Source organism: Ranitomeya imitator, chromosome 10 (genome assembly GCF_032444005.1).
Source record: "Ranitomeya imitator isolate aRanImi1 chromosome 10, aRanImi1.pri, whole genome shotgun sequence".
Taxonomy (NCBI): domain Eukaryota; kingdom Metazoa; phylum Chordata; class Amphibia; order Anura; family Dendrobatidae; genus Ranitomeya; species Ranitomeya imitator.
Window position 1 is genome coordinate 134,615,554 of NC_091291.1, and position 16,845 is coordinate 134,632,398.

Here is a 16,845-nt window from a genome sequence, read left to right on the forward strand (position 1 = left end):
TTTAGAAAGCAAATTAGTTTATTACGCCCTTTGGTGCAGTTTTTCATGCAGTGTTTTGAGCTTAGGGTATGTGCCCACGGTCAGGAATCGGCAGCACCTTGGACCCTGCACATATGTGCTCCATCCAAAACGCTGCCGGCTTTTGAACGCTGGTGATTCCGCATGTGTTCATTGAACCGTGCGGAATCACAGTGCCCAATACATTGTACGGGTGACATATTGCAGTGACTCTTGTCTCCGCAAGATAAATAGACATGCTGCAGTCTGGAGAGACGCGCCGCATGTCCGTCTCCGTGGGTGAGCCGCAGGCATCTCAGCATGCATAGTGGGCATGGAATTTCTTGAAATCCCGTCCACTATGCTGTAACACCCGGGCGCTGCGGGTTGGACGCTGTGAGTGTACACAGCATCCAACCTGCAGCGTTTACTGACCGTGGGAACATACCCTTATAATAAAAGCAGATACAGCAAGAAAGAGAAATGGAAGTCTTTCCTTTATGTTTTTTGTTCCTTGTGAATCCACTTTTGGCTTTGTCGGAAAAAAAAATGGGTCAAAATTGCCAGGGAATCTGCATGAGTAATTCCAGCATTACTGATTCCGGATGGAATATTTTTATGCCTTTTAACGCTGTTGGTGTGTAGCTAAGAGAAGGTTTATTAAAGGGATTGTCCCATCACAGTGTCTATGTCATCTATCCACTGAATAGATGATAACTTTTGCCTTCTGAACCCATGATTCACTTTGAAACACAGCTAAAACAGCTTGGCCAAGCCAGTCTGTCTACTCATTGAGGGATCAGATTACAGCTGCCTATTGAAGTCTAAAGAGAAAGAGAGGTAGAGCACAGTAAGAGAAGAAGCAGAGGGCACATACATAGGCCGTGATGCTGCTTTCATGTGTTTACCTTACCTTACAGCAGAGTTTAATTCACAGCTACACTGCTCAGTACTGCTATGTAATGTTCTCCACGATACTGCTTTCAAGTAAGGGCTTTATCTCTCACCAGAGCTGGATTCACAGTTACTCTGCTCTGCACTGTTTCATTATGTTTGCCATGCTGCTGCTTTCTAGTAAAGGTTTTATCTCACACAGAGTTGGATTCACAGCTACACCGTTCAGTATTGCTGTATTATGTTCTCCATGTTTCCGTTGTTCTGAACATTGAGATAGGAATCCCTCATTCCTGTGTGTAAGGTAGACATCATTGCAGCTAGCCTCCATCCACAACCTGTACTGTTGAATTCTGGCAGGTGTTTATCTTACCACAGAGCTGAATTCACAGCTACACTTCCTAGTACTGCTGTATAATGATCTCCATGCAACTGCTTTCTAGTAATTTTTTTTTCTACCCCCAGAGCTGGGATCACAGCTAAACTGTCCAGTACTATTTTATTATGTTCGACCTGCGGCTGCTTTCTAGTATAGGTTTTATCTCACCAAGTCACCAATAGTTGGATTAACTGCTACACTGTTTAGCACTGCTATATTCTATTCTCCATGCTGCTGCTGCTTCTGAACATGTGCTACATAGAGACAGGTGAGCAGGAATCATTTATGCCTGTGTATGCTGTGTGTCACGATGCTGCAATGCAGTTAGGTGCAGGCTCCACTAGATGGATAGTAGTGTGGAAGCAGGACTGCACCTATACAGAGCTGGCCTGCAGTGCAGCAGTGAGGCCACCACAGGTGGCTGCAGAATAGTCCAACAAGCCGGGTCAAATCCTAGACTGTAGTGCAGTACCAAAGGAATAAGCAAACGCACGGTCAGAGACAAGCCAGGGAGTCAGTAACGGTCAGGAGCGGATAAGCCAAAAGACAGAAGCAGGTCAGGATACAAGCCAAGTCAAAACCAGGGAGTCAGCACACTAAAGGGAAACAGGGAGTCGAGACGGGAATAGGGGAAAACAGAGACACGGGTTCAGACAGCAAATGCAGCAACCAAATCAGAGCAATCAGAGTCAGCTACAGCAGCCCTAGGCAAGAACTATAACTGACATCACCTGCAGGAAGCAGCGGCGATAAATAGCCAACCTGAACCCAGACAGAGGCTGAGAAAGGTTAACTCTTGACATGACCAGACTGGGTAAAAGGGAAAACAGGACTCAAAACCCAGTCTGGATCATGACACTGTGTATGGGAGATATCATAGCAGGTAGTCTACGCCCACCAGCTCAGAGACAACTGAAAATTATAAATAGAGCCTGCAGAGGGGAAAACTGGTGACAAATACAAGATACAAGTCATATAATGACAAGAAATAATGTTATTCCTCATGTCCATACACTACAGCTTATTCTGTTGTTACGACAGGTGCAATATGTCACCAAAGATGTGCAAAAAAAGACAAAGTAATGAGCAATTACTGTAAATAGATTGCAGCTATGAGGAGTAAGAATTAGAAGCTTATACTACATAGATACATGCAGTTATATAGGGATGCCACAAGCATGGCAGGAAACAATACATATTATATGATAAATATCACAGGAAATAACAAAAGCTGTGCATGAAGTGAAGCAGAAGTGGCCAAACACCAGCACATGAGAACATGGTGTGAAATCAGCCAAATGCAGGAAATGATATAGTAATGGCACATGCTCGTCATAGTAACAACAACACAAACACGAACAAAGCTAAAAATGAAGACAATTGTCCTGAATATCATAGAGAAGAAGAATATACCGAACATCTGCTTCCACCACAAACGCCATTATGGAAAAATCAAACTCTGAGGACAAACTAGTCATCACCAATTACAGAATTCAAAGAGGCGTAATCAGCGGAGGAAAGAAGGTTAACAAGCTAATGGCGAGGAGCGGCCGGCGCTTTATTATTTCACAATGATAACTGTCGAGACAAGCTGGAGATCGGAGATGCCAGCATATTGCAATCATTTCCAGGGATGCTTGTCTGCTAAGCCGGCGCGTTTCTGCCTGTTGAGGGCCATTCTCTTTTTCTGTCGAGGGGCTGGGTGCGCAAAAACAGTTTAGATACTTATCTTCAAGACGTCAATGAAATGTGTAAGCTGGTGATTTCTCCATCTCGGATGTGAATTTTACTTATCTTCTGATCTAATAGAATTTGTCTGGTGGGATTCCACTTCTTCTACTAAATATTATTTAATAGGATATTGAAGGGATCCTGCAGCCATCGTAAAATGGTGGACTATTCTTAGGATTGGTTATCAGTATTGGATAGGTGGCCGTCTGACTCTCTGCACCACTGCTGATCAGCCGTCTGCATACTCAAGTGTGCCACTCCACATCCATGGGGCCACAAAAATATACAGTAGTGCAGGTCAGGTTCTCCTTTCTCCAGCCCGCCTTGCTTTGACTCAGAGGGACTCTCACTTTATGATACTCCATAGCAGGTTACATACACCTTGTCTAGTCATGCGGTATAATTTTGAGCTTGGGTGAATCGTCCCTATTCATTTCAGTAGATGCCAGATATCTGTCCTGTTATCTTTTGGTTCCGACTGATTTACAGATCAGATGCATTGTGTAACGCTGCCAACAGTCTGACATCAATAATGGAACGGGAAACATAGCGAGGACGGTCATGGTAAATTCCTCAACCCATAATCTGGCTCCAGATCCATCGATAAGATCAGAGTTCAGATACTTGCGCAAACTTTGTTAGGCCGGTTTCACACGTCAGTGGCTCCGGTACGTGTGGTGACAGTTTCCTCACGTACCCGAGACACTGACTCACGTAGACACATTAAAATAAATGTGTCTCTGCACATGTCAGCGTGTTTTCACGGACTGTGTGTCCGTTCGCAAAACACGGAGCCATGTCAGTGTTCGTGGCAGCGCACGGATCACACGGACCCATTAAAGTCAATGGGTCTGTGTAAACACGTACCGCACACGGATGCTGTCCGTGTGCCATCCGTGTGCCACCTGAGTACCACACGGAACAGCGCTACAGTAAGTGCTGTCCCCTGTGTGTGGTGCTGAAGCCGCCATTCATTCCTTCTGTCCTGCTCGGCTGAAAGCAGCGCTCGCAGGAGAGAAGGGATGAAAGATCAAGTTTTGGGGGGGGGTTTGAATTAAAGTTTGGGGTCACCTCCCACCCCCCTTGCGCCCGCCTGCTTGCATAGAAATACTCACCCAGCTCCCGCAATGCCTCCTCTCAGCGCCGGCAGCCTGTTCTGTGTGAGCGGTCACGTAGTACCGCTCATTACAGTGATGAATATGCGGCTCCACCTCCCATAGGACCCCAAACTTTATTTTTAACAAAAAAAAAACCTTGATTTTTAATTCCTTCTCTCCAGCGAACGCTGCTGGGGAGAAGGAATGAATGCCAGCTTCAGCACCAAAAGCAGAGGACAGCACTTAACTGTAGCACTGTCTCCTGCATGCTCCGTGTGGTCCTCAGTCGGCACACAGGCGGCACACGGCTGCCGCACGTGTGCCACACTGATGTGCCACGTGAGCACACGGACACGGATAACTCCGGTACCGATTTCTCCGGTACCGGAATTATCTGGACGTGTGAAACCAGCCTTATGGAGAGCGTTTCTAAACTCTGTCCTGAAGAAAGATCTCAGCGACGGCGGCTGCCGTGCTCCCTGTGTCTATGCTTTATCCATGCCATGCTGTGTATGTAGGGCCGCCACCAGGGCATTACTGCCATTATTGGTAAATGGGCTCGGAGAGCAGAAGAGGGGGGCCTGGAGTGGGTGAGACACGCTGCGCAGCCTGCGTGGAGGCAGCACTGCCAAGCCACTGTATAAACGGCCTGAGAGACTGCGTGGCTCACTGTAATTACTGTACTTTAATTGATTAAGCCCCTGGGCACCAGCCATTCACAGCCGCAGCTATTTGCATTGTATGGTCGCAGCAGAGGGGGCTGGCCGCATCTGACATCAGTGATGTTAGATGCTATCGGACCACCCTCTGTTCCTAAGCTGCCGGCTTTCCCAGGTCCTTGCGGCACATTATATGCAGGAGGTGAGGGCTAGAAAGTGATGAGGTGTGCATGCTCTCCCGCCACTCGCCCACCCAACCTCTAGTTCCCCCATCCAACCTCCCATTCACCCACCCACCACTCTTGTAGTGCCCTCTCCCTGCTCTTGCAGTATGAAGAACTACTAAGTTCAACCCTACTGACTGCTAACTGTTTGCAATAAGGGACACTTGCCTGTCTTAAAGGGGATATTCTCGTAAGCGAATACTTATCCCCTACCCTATGCACAACATATGGAATAGTTATTAGGGACAGTTCACAAGGTTTGAGGTATGGAGGAGGAGCTGGGGTGGAGCCTGGGGGGAGTATCAAAGTTGCCCTAAAATTCCCGGTGGCAGTCCGTGTGTATGTAATGGTGTCCACTGTACAGTATATACCATGCTCGTATGAAATAGTACGAGCCATAGAGGGTATACGTATATAGCATATCAGCAAGGTTGCATGATATCATACCACTATATTAGTGGCAGTTATACCGTCCTCCTAAAGACTAGTCCCTTTCATTGCAGCCTTGCAGCCCAGGGAGTAATAAAATAGCAGGCTCCAGGCTGACATAGCCACACATCGGCTGCCCGCAATCTCATTGTTGGGCAGAGGGTCACTGAGCCATGGAAGGTTTGCTCCATGCAACTGAACTAACTCTGGTTGTTGATGTATAGACAGAGAAGGGGGCTGGTTTAGTTTTTGGAATGAACATTCAACCATCCCTCTTAAAAAACATTCTTCACTAAGCCAGTCTCCTTCACTGTCAGTAGATCAACAAAGGTGGCTAGCTTGGTATTGCAATAATCTACCGTATATAAGTTGCTAATTTAGAGACAGAGAAGGGGGCTAGCTTGGGAATGAAAATGCTACAACCTACATAAAACATGCACAAATGCGTTCAAAGCCTAAGGAGATCACCCATTAAGGAATGCTAATCTTACCCATGAATGTCTGCCAGTGTGTGTCCAGCCCCGAGGAAGCATACGCGAAACGCGCGTCGGGGCTGCAACTGGACACACACTGGCAGAAATTCATGGGTAAGATTAGCATTCCTTAATGGGTGATCTCCTTAGGCTTTGAACGCATTTGGGCCATATATACATTACTGTTTGGAGGACCCCACTTTTTGGAATAGATATTATACGGTTACATAGTTATATATTATACGGTTAGATTTGCAGAGTACAACCATTTGTACAGGGATGCTAGTTGACCCCTTTTTGCTACTTTTGTATTTTATTACATGTTTATATTCTGTTAAATAAAACATAATTAATTTTCTTTATTTTTCTGGACTTTTTACTCCGTGAGCTATTTGTAGGATCCATGTATGAATTTCCAGTTTGGTTTTCTTTCTCTTTTTGCTCCAATTACCGTAGCAGTGATTTTTGAGTTAAGTGTATTTGTGTCCTGAAACAAACCTCTCTGTGTCCAGATCACCAAATATTTCTATATATTTGCTTTTTCACACACGCGATAAACCAAATATTTATCTCTATTTACTTTTTAACAGTTTCCACGTAGATGACTTTTGCCTAGGACGTGTGTAAATGGTTCCTTCGCTGACGTTTCATGGAGATCAGAGATATATATCGCTGTCGTACCTAATAGCCCAGGCCAAAAATAAGTGCTGCGAACGCTGGGGCTCCGACTCATCAAACACATACAAGAAAGTGCTGCTTTCTGGATGATTTTGGGAGACTTTTGTGCCCTCTGGGAGATCTGCCATCTCTTCTGGAGTCTGTGAAGTTTCTAGTTTTCTCTAAAGTTTCCCAAATGTTCTAGGAGAGTTGGCAATTATTGCCATGTGTGTCGCTGCATGGATGAGGTGGACACCACACTTTTCTGGATATTTGGGGGTCTTAGAAGTTTGACATCCTCCCCTCATGCCAAAATATTTTGGACATTAAAGAGTTAACCTAGAGCTCCTATCTGACAAACGTTTTGCTGTTAGTTCTTATAATTTTATGATCAGGAAGCTCTTTCAGATACTTCCCTAATCCAATGTTCTCTGAATCAGATTATCTATCGTCCATTATTAATATATTGCTGAAATATTTCCCATCGCTGTACAATTAGCGCATTCACCGAGATTTGCCTAACTCACCGTAGAGCCGACACTCTAATTTGTCCAATATTTCAAACATTGTAGTCTTTAAAGCCAGTAAAAATCACTAATAATGCAATTTATAGTACTGGTTTTCTTAAGTGGCAGAGGAACTACTGGGACACCACAAACGCAAGTTCCCATGTGCAACTACTGCCTTTAGACCTAACACCTTTAACATTGAACATGATGCTGTCACTGCACATAAATCATTCTAAGAGACCCTTTAAAATGCATACAATATTATCCCACCATAGGGATACTACATAAAATGAACTGAGATAATGCACAGTGATAACTGCACAATACAAATAATATTGGAAGTGACATCACAACATACAAGTAAAGTAAGAGTACAGGAATAATAGTACAAGTGATGTCACAATTAGGGGCAGCCAGAGATATCAAAGAATTGTGTTTGCAGGGGTTGTTGTTGCACCCATTGCGGTCCCTTTGAACCATATGGGAAGACCAATACATATTCTTAATAGCTTAGGGCCCAATTGGAGATCTTGCATTGGGGCCACATGCTTCAAGTTATGTCACTGATCTGAACATCGTGTAAGAATAGTACGTGTCTCTAGTAATAAACTATGAAATGAAGTAGTTCAGTTACTTATAAGCAATATAATACAAAGTAGGATGGCAGTGGCCCAGTTAACTTTACGGTCCCTTGTGCAGTCGCACAGGCTATGAATATGGTTTATCCACCACTGGTCACAATATACCAACTTTTCATGTTTGTCATCCAGGAATGGAACAGTATGTTGTGCAAGAAGAGCCGGTGGAAATTTTTAGCCATAAAGATGGCCTCTTTTTGAAGCCACACTCATTCCACATCCCTTTCAAATAAAGATGTTCTGTAAAAAACTTGACTATAGAGCTTCCTCTTCCATGATCTATGAATAATGTATGAGATTATTACAAAATCCAATTTACTATGGTGTCAAGAGTCTGTGTTACCTTTACTCTTTGACTGAAGCTAAACATTAGGGTCACCATCAAGGCACCGCAAGTGGTGCTGCTGTTGGAGGGCCTAAAAATTAGTGTAAGGTGCTCTTCACGTCTTCTCTAACCTTTTCCCGTTGCAACCAATTATAGTTAGTTTTTTATTTTTTGCGCTTTTGTTTGTACCTTCCCTTCTACTAAGACCTACCGTATTCCTTAAAATTTTCTGTCCACATAACTTCACGAGGGCTTGTTTTTTTGTAGGACAGATTGTGTTTTACAATCACACCATTCATTATTACAATATACTGTAATGCAAAAAAAATTCCAAGTTCGATGAAGTAGTGAAAAAAACCCTCCCTCCCACAATAGTTTTTAAAGGTGTTCGGCATGCTTTAAAAATGCTTTTTTAGAATGATTCTCTTGGTTAAATACAAGTTATTATTTATTTTTTGCTTTTCGACATTACTCATATGGGTTAATTTTAGATTCAGATAGATTGGATCCGCATGGGCTGATACCATATACTGTATACAAGTGCTTCTCACCAAATTAGAATATGATCAAAAAGTTAATTTATTTCAGTTCTTCAATAGAAAAAGTGAAACCCGTATATTATATAGAGTCATTACACACAGAGTGATCTATTTCACGTGTTTATTTCTGTTAACGTTGATGATTATGGCTTACAGCCAATGAAAACCCAAACATCATTATCTTAGTAAATTAGAATAATTAACAAAAACACCTTCAAAGGCTTCCTAAGCGTTTAAAAAGGTCCCTTAGCCTGTCTCAGTAGGCTCCACAATCATGGGGAAGACTGCTGACCTGACAGATGTCCAGAAGGCAGTCATTGACACACTATACAAGGAGAATGAGCCACAAAAGGTCATTGCTAAAGAAGCCGGCTATTCACAGAGTGCTGTATAAAGAATATTAATGGAAAGTTGAGTGGAAGGAAAAAAGTGTGTTAGGAAAAGGTGCACAAGCAACCGGGATAACCGCAGCCTGGAAAGGATTGTTAAGAAAAGGCCATTCAAAAATTTTGGGGGAGATTCACAAGGAGTGGACTGCTGCTGGAGTCATTGCTTCACCACACACAGACATCTCCAGGACATGGGCTACAAGTGTCAAATTCCTTGTGTCACACCACTCATGACCAATAGACAACGCCAGAAGCGTCTTATCTGGGCCAAGGAGAAATCGATCTGGACTGTTGCTCAGTGATCCAAGGTGTTGTTTTGAGATAAAAGTAAATGTTGCATTTCATTTGGAAATCCAGGTCCCAGAGTCTAGAGGAAGAGTGGAGAGGCACAATCCAAGCTGCTGGAGGTCTAGTGTAAAGTTTCCACAATCAGTGATGGTTTGGGGAGCCATGTCATCTGCTGGTGTAGGTCCACTGTGTTTTATCAAGACCAAAGTCAGCACAGCGGTCTACCAGGAAATTTTAGAGATCTTCATGCTTCCCTCTGCCGACAAGCTTTCTGAAGATGGAAATGTCATTCTCCAGCAGGACTTGACACCTGTCCACACTGCCAAAAGTACCAATACCTGGTGTAAAAACAACAGTATCACTGTGCTTGATTGGCAGCAAACTCGCCTGACCTTAACCCCATAGAGAATCTATGGGGTATTGTCAAGAGAAAGATGAGACACCAGACCCAACAATGCAGACGAGCTGAAGGCTGCCATCAAAGCAACCTGGGCTTCCATAACCCCTCAGCAGCGCCACAGGCTGATCGCCTCCATGCCACGCCGCATTGATGCGGTAATTGATGTCAAAGGAGCCGTGACCAAGTATTGAGTGCATTTACTGAACATACATTTCAGTAGGCCAACAATTCGGATTTTACAATCATTATTCAAGCTGGTGTTATAAAGTACTCTAATTTACTGAGATAATGACTTTAGGGGTTTCATTGGCTGTAAGCCATAATCATCAACATTAACGTAAATAAACACGTGAAATAGATCACTCTGTGTGTAATGACTATATAATATACGAGATTCACTTTTTGTATTGCAGAACTGAAATAAATGAACTTTTCGATGATATTCTAATTTAGTGTTTTGTTTTTTTTTTCCTTTTAGGGGACTTGAACCAGCAATCGCTTACTAACTTGTACTATAAACTTCAGATTTTGGGAAGGGGTAAATCATCTCCGTTGCTATGCTACACTGAGTAAGTCTCGGTCCCTTTCCCCTCTCAACCCCCCAAAATATGAAAAAATAGAGAATATACAAGATATTTTCTGCTCTGGACACATACAGAACTATAGTGGTCATGTTTCTTTCAATTCTAAAATATAAAAAAAAAAATGTTTTTAATTCTAACGAGTGTGAATATATCATCTTGATTTATTACATTAATTATTATGAATTATTATTTATTTTGTTTTAAATAAGACAAAAATATAACAGTGGAGTTTTTAGGATGTAAATTCAATAAATCTCTATACGTTTTAGTATCGGGTTCGAGTCACTTTTTCACGGAATTCCTAATTGTTTCCATAGCAACCAAAATAGGCCGACATGTTTCTTCGTTTTCACTGCAGATTAATAATAAAAAAAAAAAGAAAATGATAAAATCGAAACAAAAAAAAAAAAAAACTCCAAACAGTTCCTAGTATGACCCATAAGTGGCCATTACAATGATTTACAGAAATACTCGATGTAATAGCGGATGGTGAGTTATCTATTGTGATCTGCTCCGATGAAATACAAGTGCGCCCTCTGCTGGTCGTATAGGGTATAACAATGAAGAACGGAGGGGAGGGACGGGGTCAGATTGCGCTTGGCGTGTAAACAGGTCCATCGGGTTACAACAGCCGGGAAGGGTCAAAAGATTGTCGTGTACGATCGTATAATCGATGGGTATGATCATAGCCTGTAAAGCATACATATAGCAAGGCGTCCACCATTGCATCACGCTGTGGCGGTATTTTGGTGAAATAACGCTGTCGATGTAGCGCAATCGTTATTGTACTTTGCTACATAAAAAGCTCAGGACTACGCTTCTTGGGTTCTGCACCTATCGTCAATTTGACAAGCGCTACACCTGTACTTTTTTTCTTACCACAGGACCCCATGAGTGATGGCCGCCACATCCCTCCGTATATATTAAAGGGTGACCCGTCACCAGGTCAAAAGTAGCCATTTTTTTTTGCTCTTATTCTAGTTTTTTTTTATCGACCATACTTTTTATTTACTGTTAAATTTTTATGGTCTTTATCAAGGGGGCGGGGCAAACAGCGGAACACGCTTAATACACGCCCCCGAGGAATCCCACAAGTCACGCCTCCTTGGTAGAGACCATAAAAAAATGGCGCAAAATGAAAACCCCGGTATCTCTGGAACCGTACGATGGATTACAAAAAACAAAAAAACCAAAAAGGTTCTGGAGAGACGGAAAAGTATAATAAACATAAGGCGTAAAGAAAAAAATTTTAAAAAAATAATTAATATCTCACGTCTCGCCTTCCCTGGTCCAGTCCTCAGCGCCAATTCTTACCGCGGCTGTGACATCTTTACACCAGGCCGTGGCTGTGCATGAAAGCCCGATAACAGCTGATCAGTGGGGGTGCCGGGTGTCGGACCCCCATTAATCTGGTAATGATGACCTATCCTAGGGAAAGATAATCAACCCCTTTAATGTTAAGGGCGTCGGGTATTTTTGAGGAGTTTTGCAGTCACTCAGAATAATGTTATATCGAAAAGACGGTATCTGCATCACATCAAACATCATTTATCGAGCATCGTGCCGACAAATAAAGGACGGGACGAAAGAACAAAAAGAACCCGGCATCAATATGTCTGGCGGGGTCAGTGGCAAAAACCCTCCACCACCAGCCGGGAATCGATCGCTATTTACCTTGAAGCGGATGAAATATGATTGGAATTCTGAATCGCTTCTTGGGCAACAATACTGACGCCAGCAGCGGAGGACTATGGCCGGGGAGATTCCTCTGCGGGGGCCGAGAGTTCGCTTATTACTGTTATTGGTGTGACTGAACCGTGACACTGATGGATTGTGTGAGCTGCATGATGGTGACGAGCTCAGGGTCAGCTCCTAACATGGATAGATGCCTACAGTGGCGGCATGGAGGCAGGTGGTGGTGGAGTAACGAGTATCAGTAAAACGGACCTGTCATTTCTGGTGACTTTTCAACATAAGCTGTCATGAGGAATAACACTATTCCTGGTCATCATTTGGCTTGTATCATTCATTTTTCACCAGTTTATCTAATTTCCAGTTGTCTCTGAGCTGGTGGGTGTAGACTAGCTGCTATGATGTCTCCCTTACACAGCACACAGCGACATGAGGAATTCCTGCTCTCCTGTCGCTATGTATCACTATGTATCACATGTTCAGAAACAACAGCAGCAGCATGGGAGACAATATTCCGGAGTACTGAGCTGTGTAGCTGTGAATCCAGGGGTGAGATAAACATTTACTAGAAAGCATCAACAGCATAGAGGAGATTATACATCAGTATTGAGCAGTGTATCTGGCCTGAATCGCAATCTTCTTGTTGGATGAGGTTGAGGTCAGGGCTATGTGCAGCCAGTCAAGGACTTTTACACCAGGCCCACCCAACCATGCCCTTTTGGACCTTGCTGGAACAGAAACGGCCATGAAGCTCCCGGTGGGGGAACATTGTTTGTGCTGTTATGCCAGAGGAGGACATGACTCTACAGTTATGGGGTCAGCAGAGTGATGGCGACTTTTCTGCCCTCTGCTCCTCAGCACTCAGCCCCCCGCTCTGTAATATTATGGGGTCTTCACTTCGTGGCTGAGTTGCCGCAGCTCCTTCCATTTCTCAATAATGTCACCCACAGGTGATGGGAGGAAGAAATGTCATGGACGGAGTTGTTACCGCGGTGGTATCAGTGAGCTCTGCACCACCAAATGTTCTGTCCCAAGTTAGGATAGGCAGGAGGGTGTCCGGAGATTATTCAAGGGGGTGGGGCCAGATTTTATACATTTTATGCTTCTCCTTAGGGTCAGTTCCTACATGGAGCCATCTTCTCCCGACCGGAGGGACCATCAGCCCAATAGTTGCCATTAATGAGAATACGGCTTTAATAATTAACGTACAAAGACGCTGTAAAACAATCTGAGGGACATGCAAGATACAAGGTGATACAGTATTACCCAAATTCATATTTTCTAGCACAACAACTTTATAGCTGAACCTAGAAAATATCTATCTTACCTTCCCCGGGATCCATAATCAGACATAATCTGCCTTCTAATCATTTTTGACAGTCCTAAAGTTCCCACCTTATGAAAATAAGTGTCGATTTTACACGCAATACCACCTCCAGCCATGTGGAGTGCTGTGTAGGGAGTACTTTCATTGAGATCACACTCTCTTACGCCACATAGTGGCAGAAACAGGTTCTGCGCTGGAAAGCAAACGAAAGAGGACGCTAATTGTTCAGAGTTAAACGACGTTTGGTCCATTGTACACCCGTATATTTATTTGGGAATAATAGAGCAAAGTCTATTTAGAATGTTTTTATCTTGAAAGATGTATTTTTATGTTACGGAATAGTCGTTGAGATTTAGCGTGTGTCTGAAATGGGCTGATTTAATGCGTTCAGGCAGAGATGTCAGGAGGGATCCATCTGGAATGTGCGCTCGCAGCACAATGTTTGTGCACTTGGTGATAGCACGGAACATTCCATTGTTCTTAGATTATCTTTGTACCAGAGGTTTCCTTTGAGTCACATGCCAATAAAGAGAAGAAGGCTGAACTAATGAGCCATTGACGTGTGCACACAATGTAACGCTTCTCATGGAATAATCTTCTGTATGACATCTGATGCCTTAAAGGGGCTTTTCAGTATTGATTACATATCCTTCAATCACTGAACAGCGCCATACATAGCGTAGTGGCCAGGGATGGTACTGCAAGATCTCTCCCATACAAATGGGCTTGTAGTACCATTCATGGCCACAACACAATGTATGGCGCTGTGCCACATTTAATCAATTGATTGCTGGGGGTCTCTAGGGGGGGAGACTCTCACCGATCTCATATTAATAACCTGATTTGCACTGTAGCTATGGGATTCTTAATGGAATTGTGTTTTAAACCATTTTGTATCAGATCCACGTGTATTGACTTTTAATTGTTGTTCAGGCTCCTGTTGCTATCTGAAATCATACGAAGTCTATGATGAGAAAAACCCTTAAACTCATTAATAACTATGTTGTCTTTATTTATGGTGTGTGGTCCAGAGCTGGGTTTAAAGGGAATCTGTCACCAGTTTTTTTTTTTCTATTTAATCTGTAGGGGCGGAGAGCCTGATTCCAGTGTTGTGTCACTTAATAGGCTGTGTGCTGTAGTTTCAATACAATCAGTGTTTTATCAGCAGACGATTATCACTGCATGACTAGGTGTCACATGCCAGGCAGTCCAGCTAATGTTTGTAACCCCACCCCCAGTACTGATTGGCTGTTTGCTGACAGTGTACACAGGAAGCTGCCAATCAGTGGTGTGGGCGGGGTTCTGACATTGCTACATCTACAGCAGAGAACACAGGGATTCTATCAAAACTGCACCATGCAGCCCCATAAGTGACACATTGCTGGAATCAGGGTCTCTGTCCCTACATCATGCTGCTCTCAGATTACATAGCAAAAAAATACTGACAGATGCGCTTCAAGGCTCCTTCTTCCATCTTGTGAATGTCCCCAAGTGAAAAAAAAGGATAATAGTAAAAGAAAAAAAAACATTCTAAGCCAAAAGTTCAACATTTCCCAGTAATCCGAGCTTATACACCTCAAATGATAAAATCCATTTTGGAAACCCAATTTAATACGTTTTTTTTTAGAATGTAAATTTGCAAATGTAATGAATAAACTATCTGAACTATGTACATATATTTTTAAACTATGTACGTATATATATTTAAAAAAAACTAAAAAACTTTTTAGATCATTTACACCCTAAAAAAACTAAAATAAAAATAAAAAATAATATAAAATAAAATATTTCTATAATAAGCTATTGAAAATAACCATGTTTAACCCTGCTGTTGTCTTCGGTCAAAAAACGACCGACCTTGAATTTCAAATATTCTTTAAAATATTCAAGATGCGGCTCTGAAACCCGTGGCTGACCGACCCATCCTCATTTACGTCAATCAACCACAAGTTTCAGAACCGCATCTTAAACACCCCAAAAAACACCAAAGTTCAAAATCGGTCTCCCTAGACTGAAGACAACAGCGGGGTTAACAAAAAAAAGCCCCCTAAAAATAAAGAAAAAAAGTTTGGGTCCGCAAACCAACTAGTGCTGAGCAGTGCCTGGTCACTAAGGTCCAAAGCACTTATTATAGTCGATCCATAATCACATTTCCCCCCCTTTTTTTTAGTAGGAGTATAATTTATGGGGGCACCGGGTTCCTAATAAAGGGGTTTTCCATAAAAAATAACTTTTTATAAAAAAGTGCACAGATTAAAAAAAAAAAAAAAAAAACAACTGACCTACTGGACCCTGGTCACTTCTTCGTGTCCTCAGCCGGTCTCTTGGTTTCCGGTAGTGGTATCAGGAGACCACTGCAGCCAGTCTCTTTGGAGAATGCAGGTGATCGGCTGCAGCGGTCAGCTAACACAACTGTCGGAAGAGCTGGTGAAGAGGCCAGCAGGATCACCAGCAATGCGCTGTACATTGGCGCTTGGGGCAGCAGCAGGGCCGGGCTCCTGCCCGATCGCTCCCGTCAGGCCCAGACAGGAGGCGTCAGTCCCATCGTTGCTGGCGCTGCCTTTTGTTTTAACACCCCCAGCGCCATCAGGGAGGTTTCCGTACATTTTGCTTTAGGCGTTTTCTAAAGTTCTGTAGAAATAAGTGTTAGAACCTTGTAAAGCGTCAAGATGTCGCAGATGATCAGGGTAGTTGTCTCCTGACATCTCCAGCGATGCCGGAGGACGTGTTTTCTTCCTAGAATACCAGATGAATCTGCCGCCGTTCTGCACTGAACATTTCAGCTGAGAATTTTGGATTTGAACAATTGGTCATATCACAGAATATTTTCGTTTTTTTTTTTTTTTCTGAAAATCATCTGTGCGTTTGCCTGGATCGCTAGGCGATGCCCCCGTAGACGAGATCTTTCCCGACTTTGTGCTGCGCCTTTTTTTTTTATGCCACCAGGTGGGATTAGCAATATAATGGATGGCAGCCCCCCCCATGATTGCTCTGCTTTATCACAGATGTCTTTGGGCCCGTAAAGATCATAATCAGGATTTATCTGCAATTAGACAGGTCCTAGCAGCTCGATGACCACTTTTGGGAGGTTTCTGCTGCAGTCAGTTGTCTTACGGAGAACACAAGTGTTCATTTTCTTCACTTCGGTGGTTTCCATTTTTGGTTGGAGGGCACTTAGCTGGAGCTTAGGTAAAGGCGATGGACTTTCACCTTATTTTCCTCCTTCAACTGAATTTTGGAAAGGGGGAGAGGCTCCTGCTGCAGCATCTGGCCTTACAATCAGATCGTAAGAAGGAAGAGAGGTGGAGGGGGAATTGATGATCTCCCGAGACACATTGGGAACTTTCAGGATAGGGTCACAACAGCGTAGGTTCTCTCATCTGAGAAAATCAGGACGATTATGCTAATAAAAAAAAAACAATATATCAATTTTAATAAATACTACATTAAGATAAAAAAGTAGGACAAAAATATGTATCAAATAGTAACAGGGATAGTAACACTTAGAAACCCATGCCAGGCAGAATGAGAGTATAATCTCTCCACCACGCCCCCCGAGGAAGCACTAACAGCGAAACGCGCGTCGGGGCCTTTCTTCCACATCTTGGCAGTAA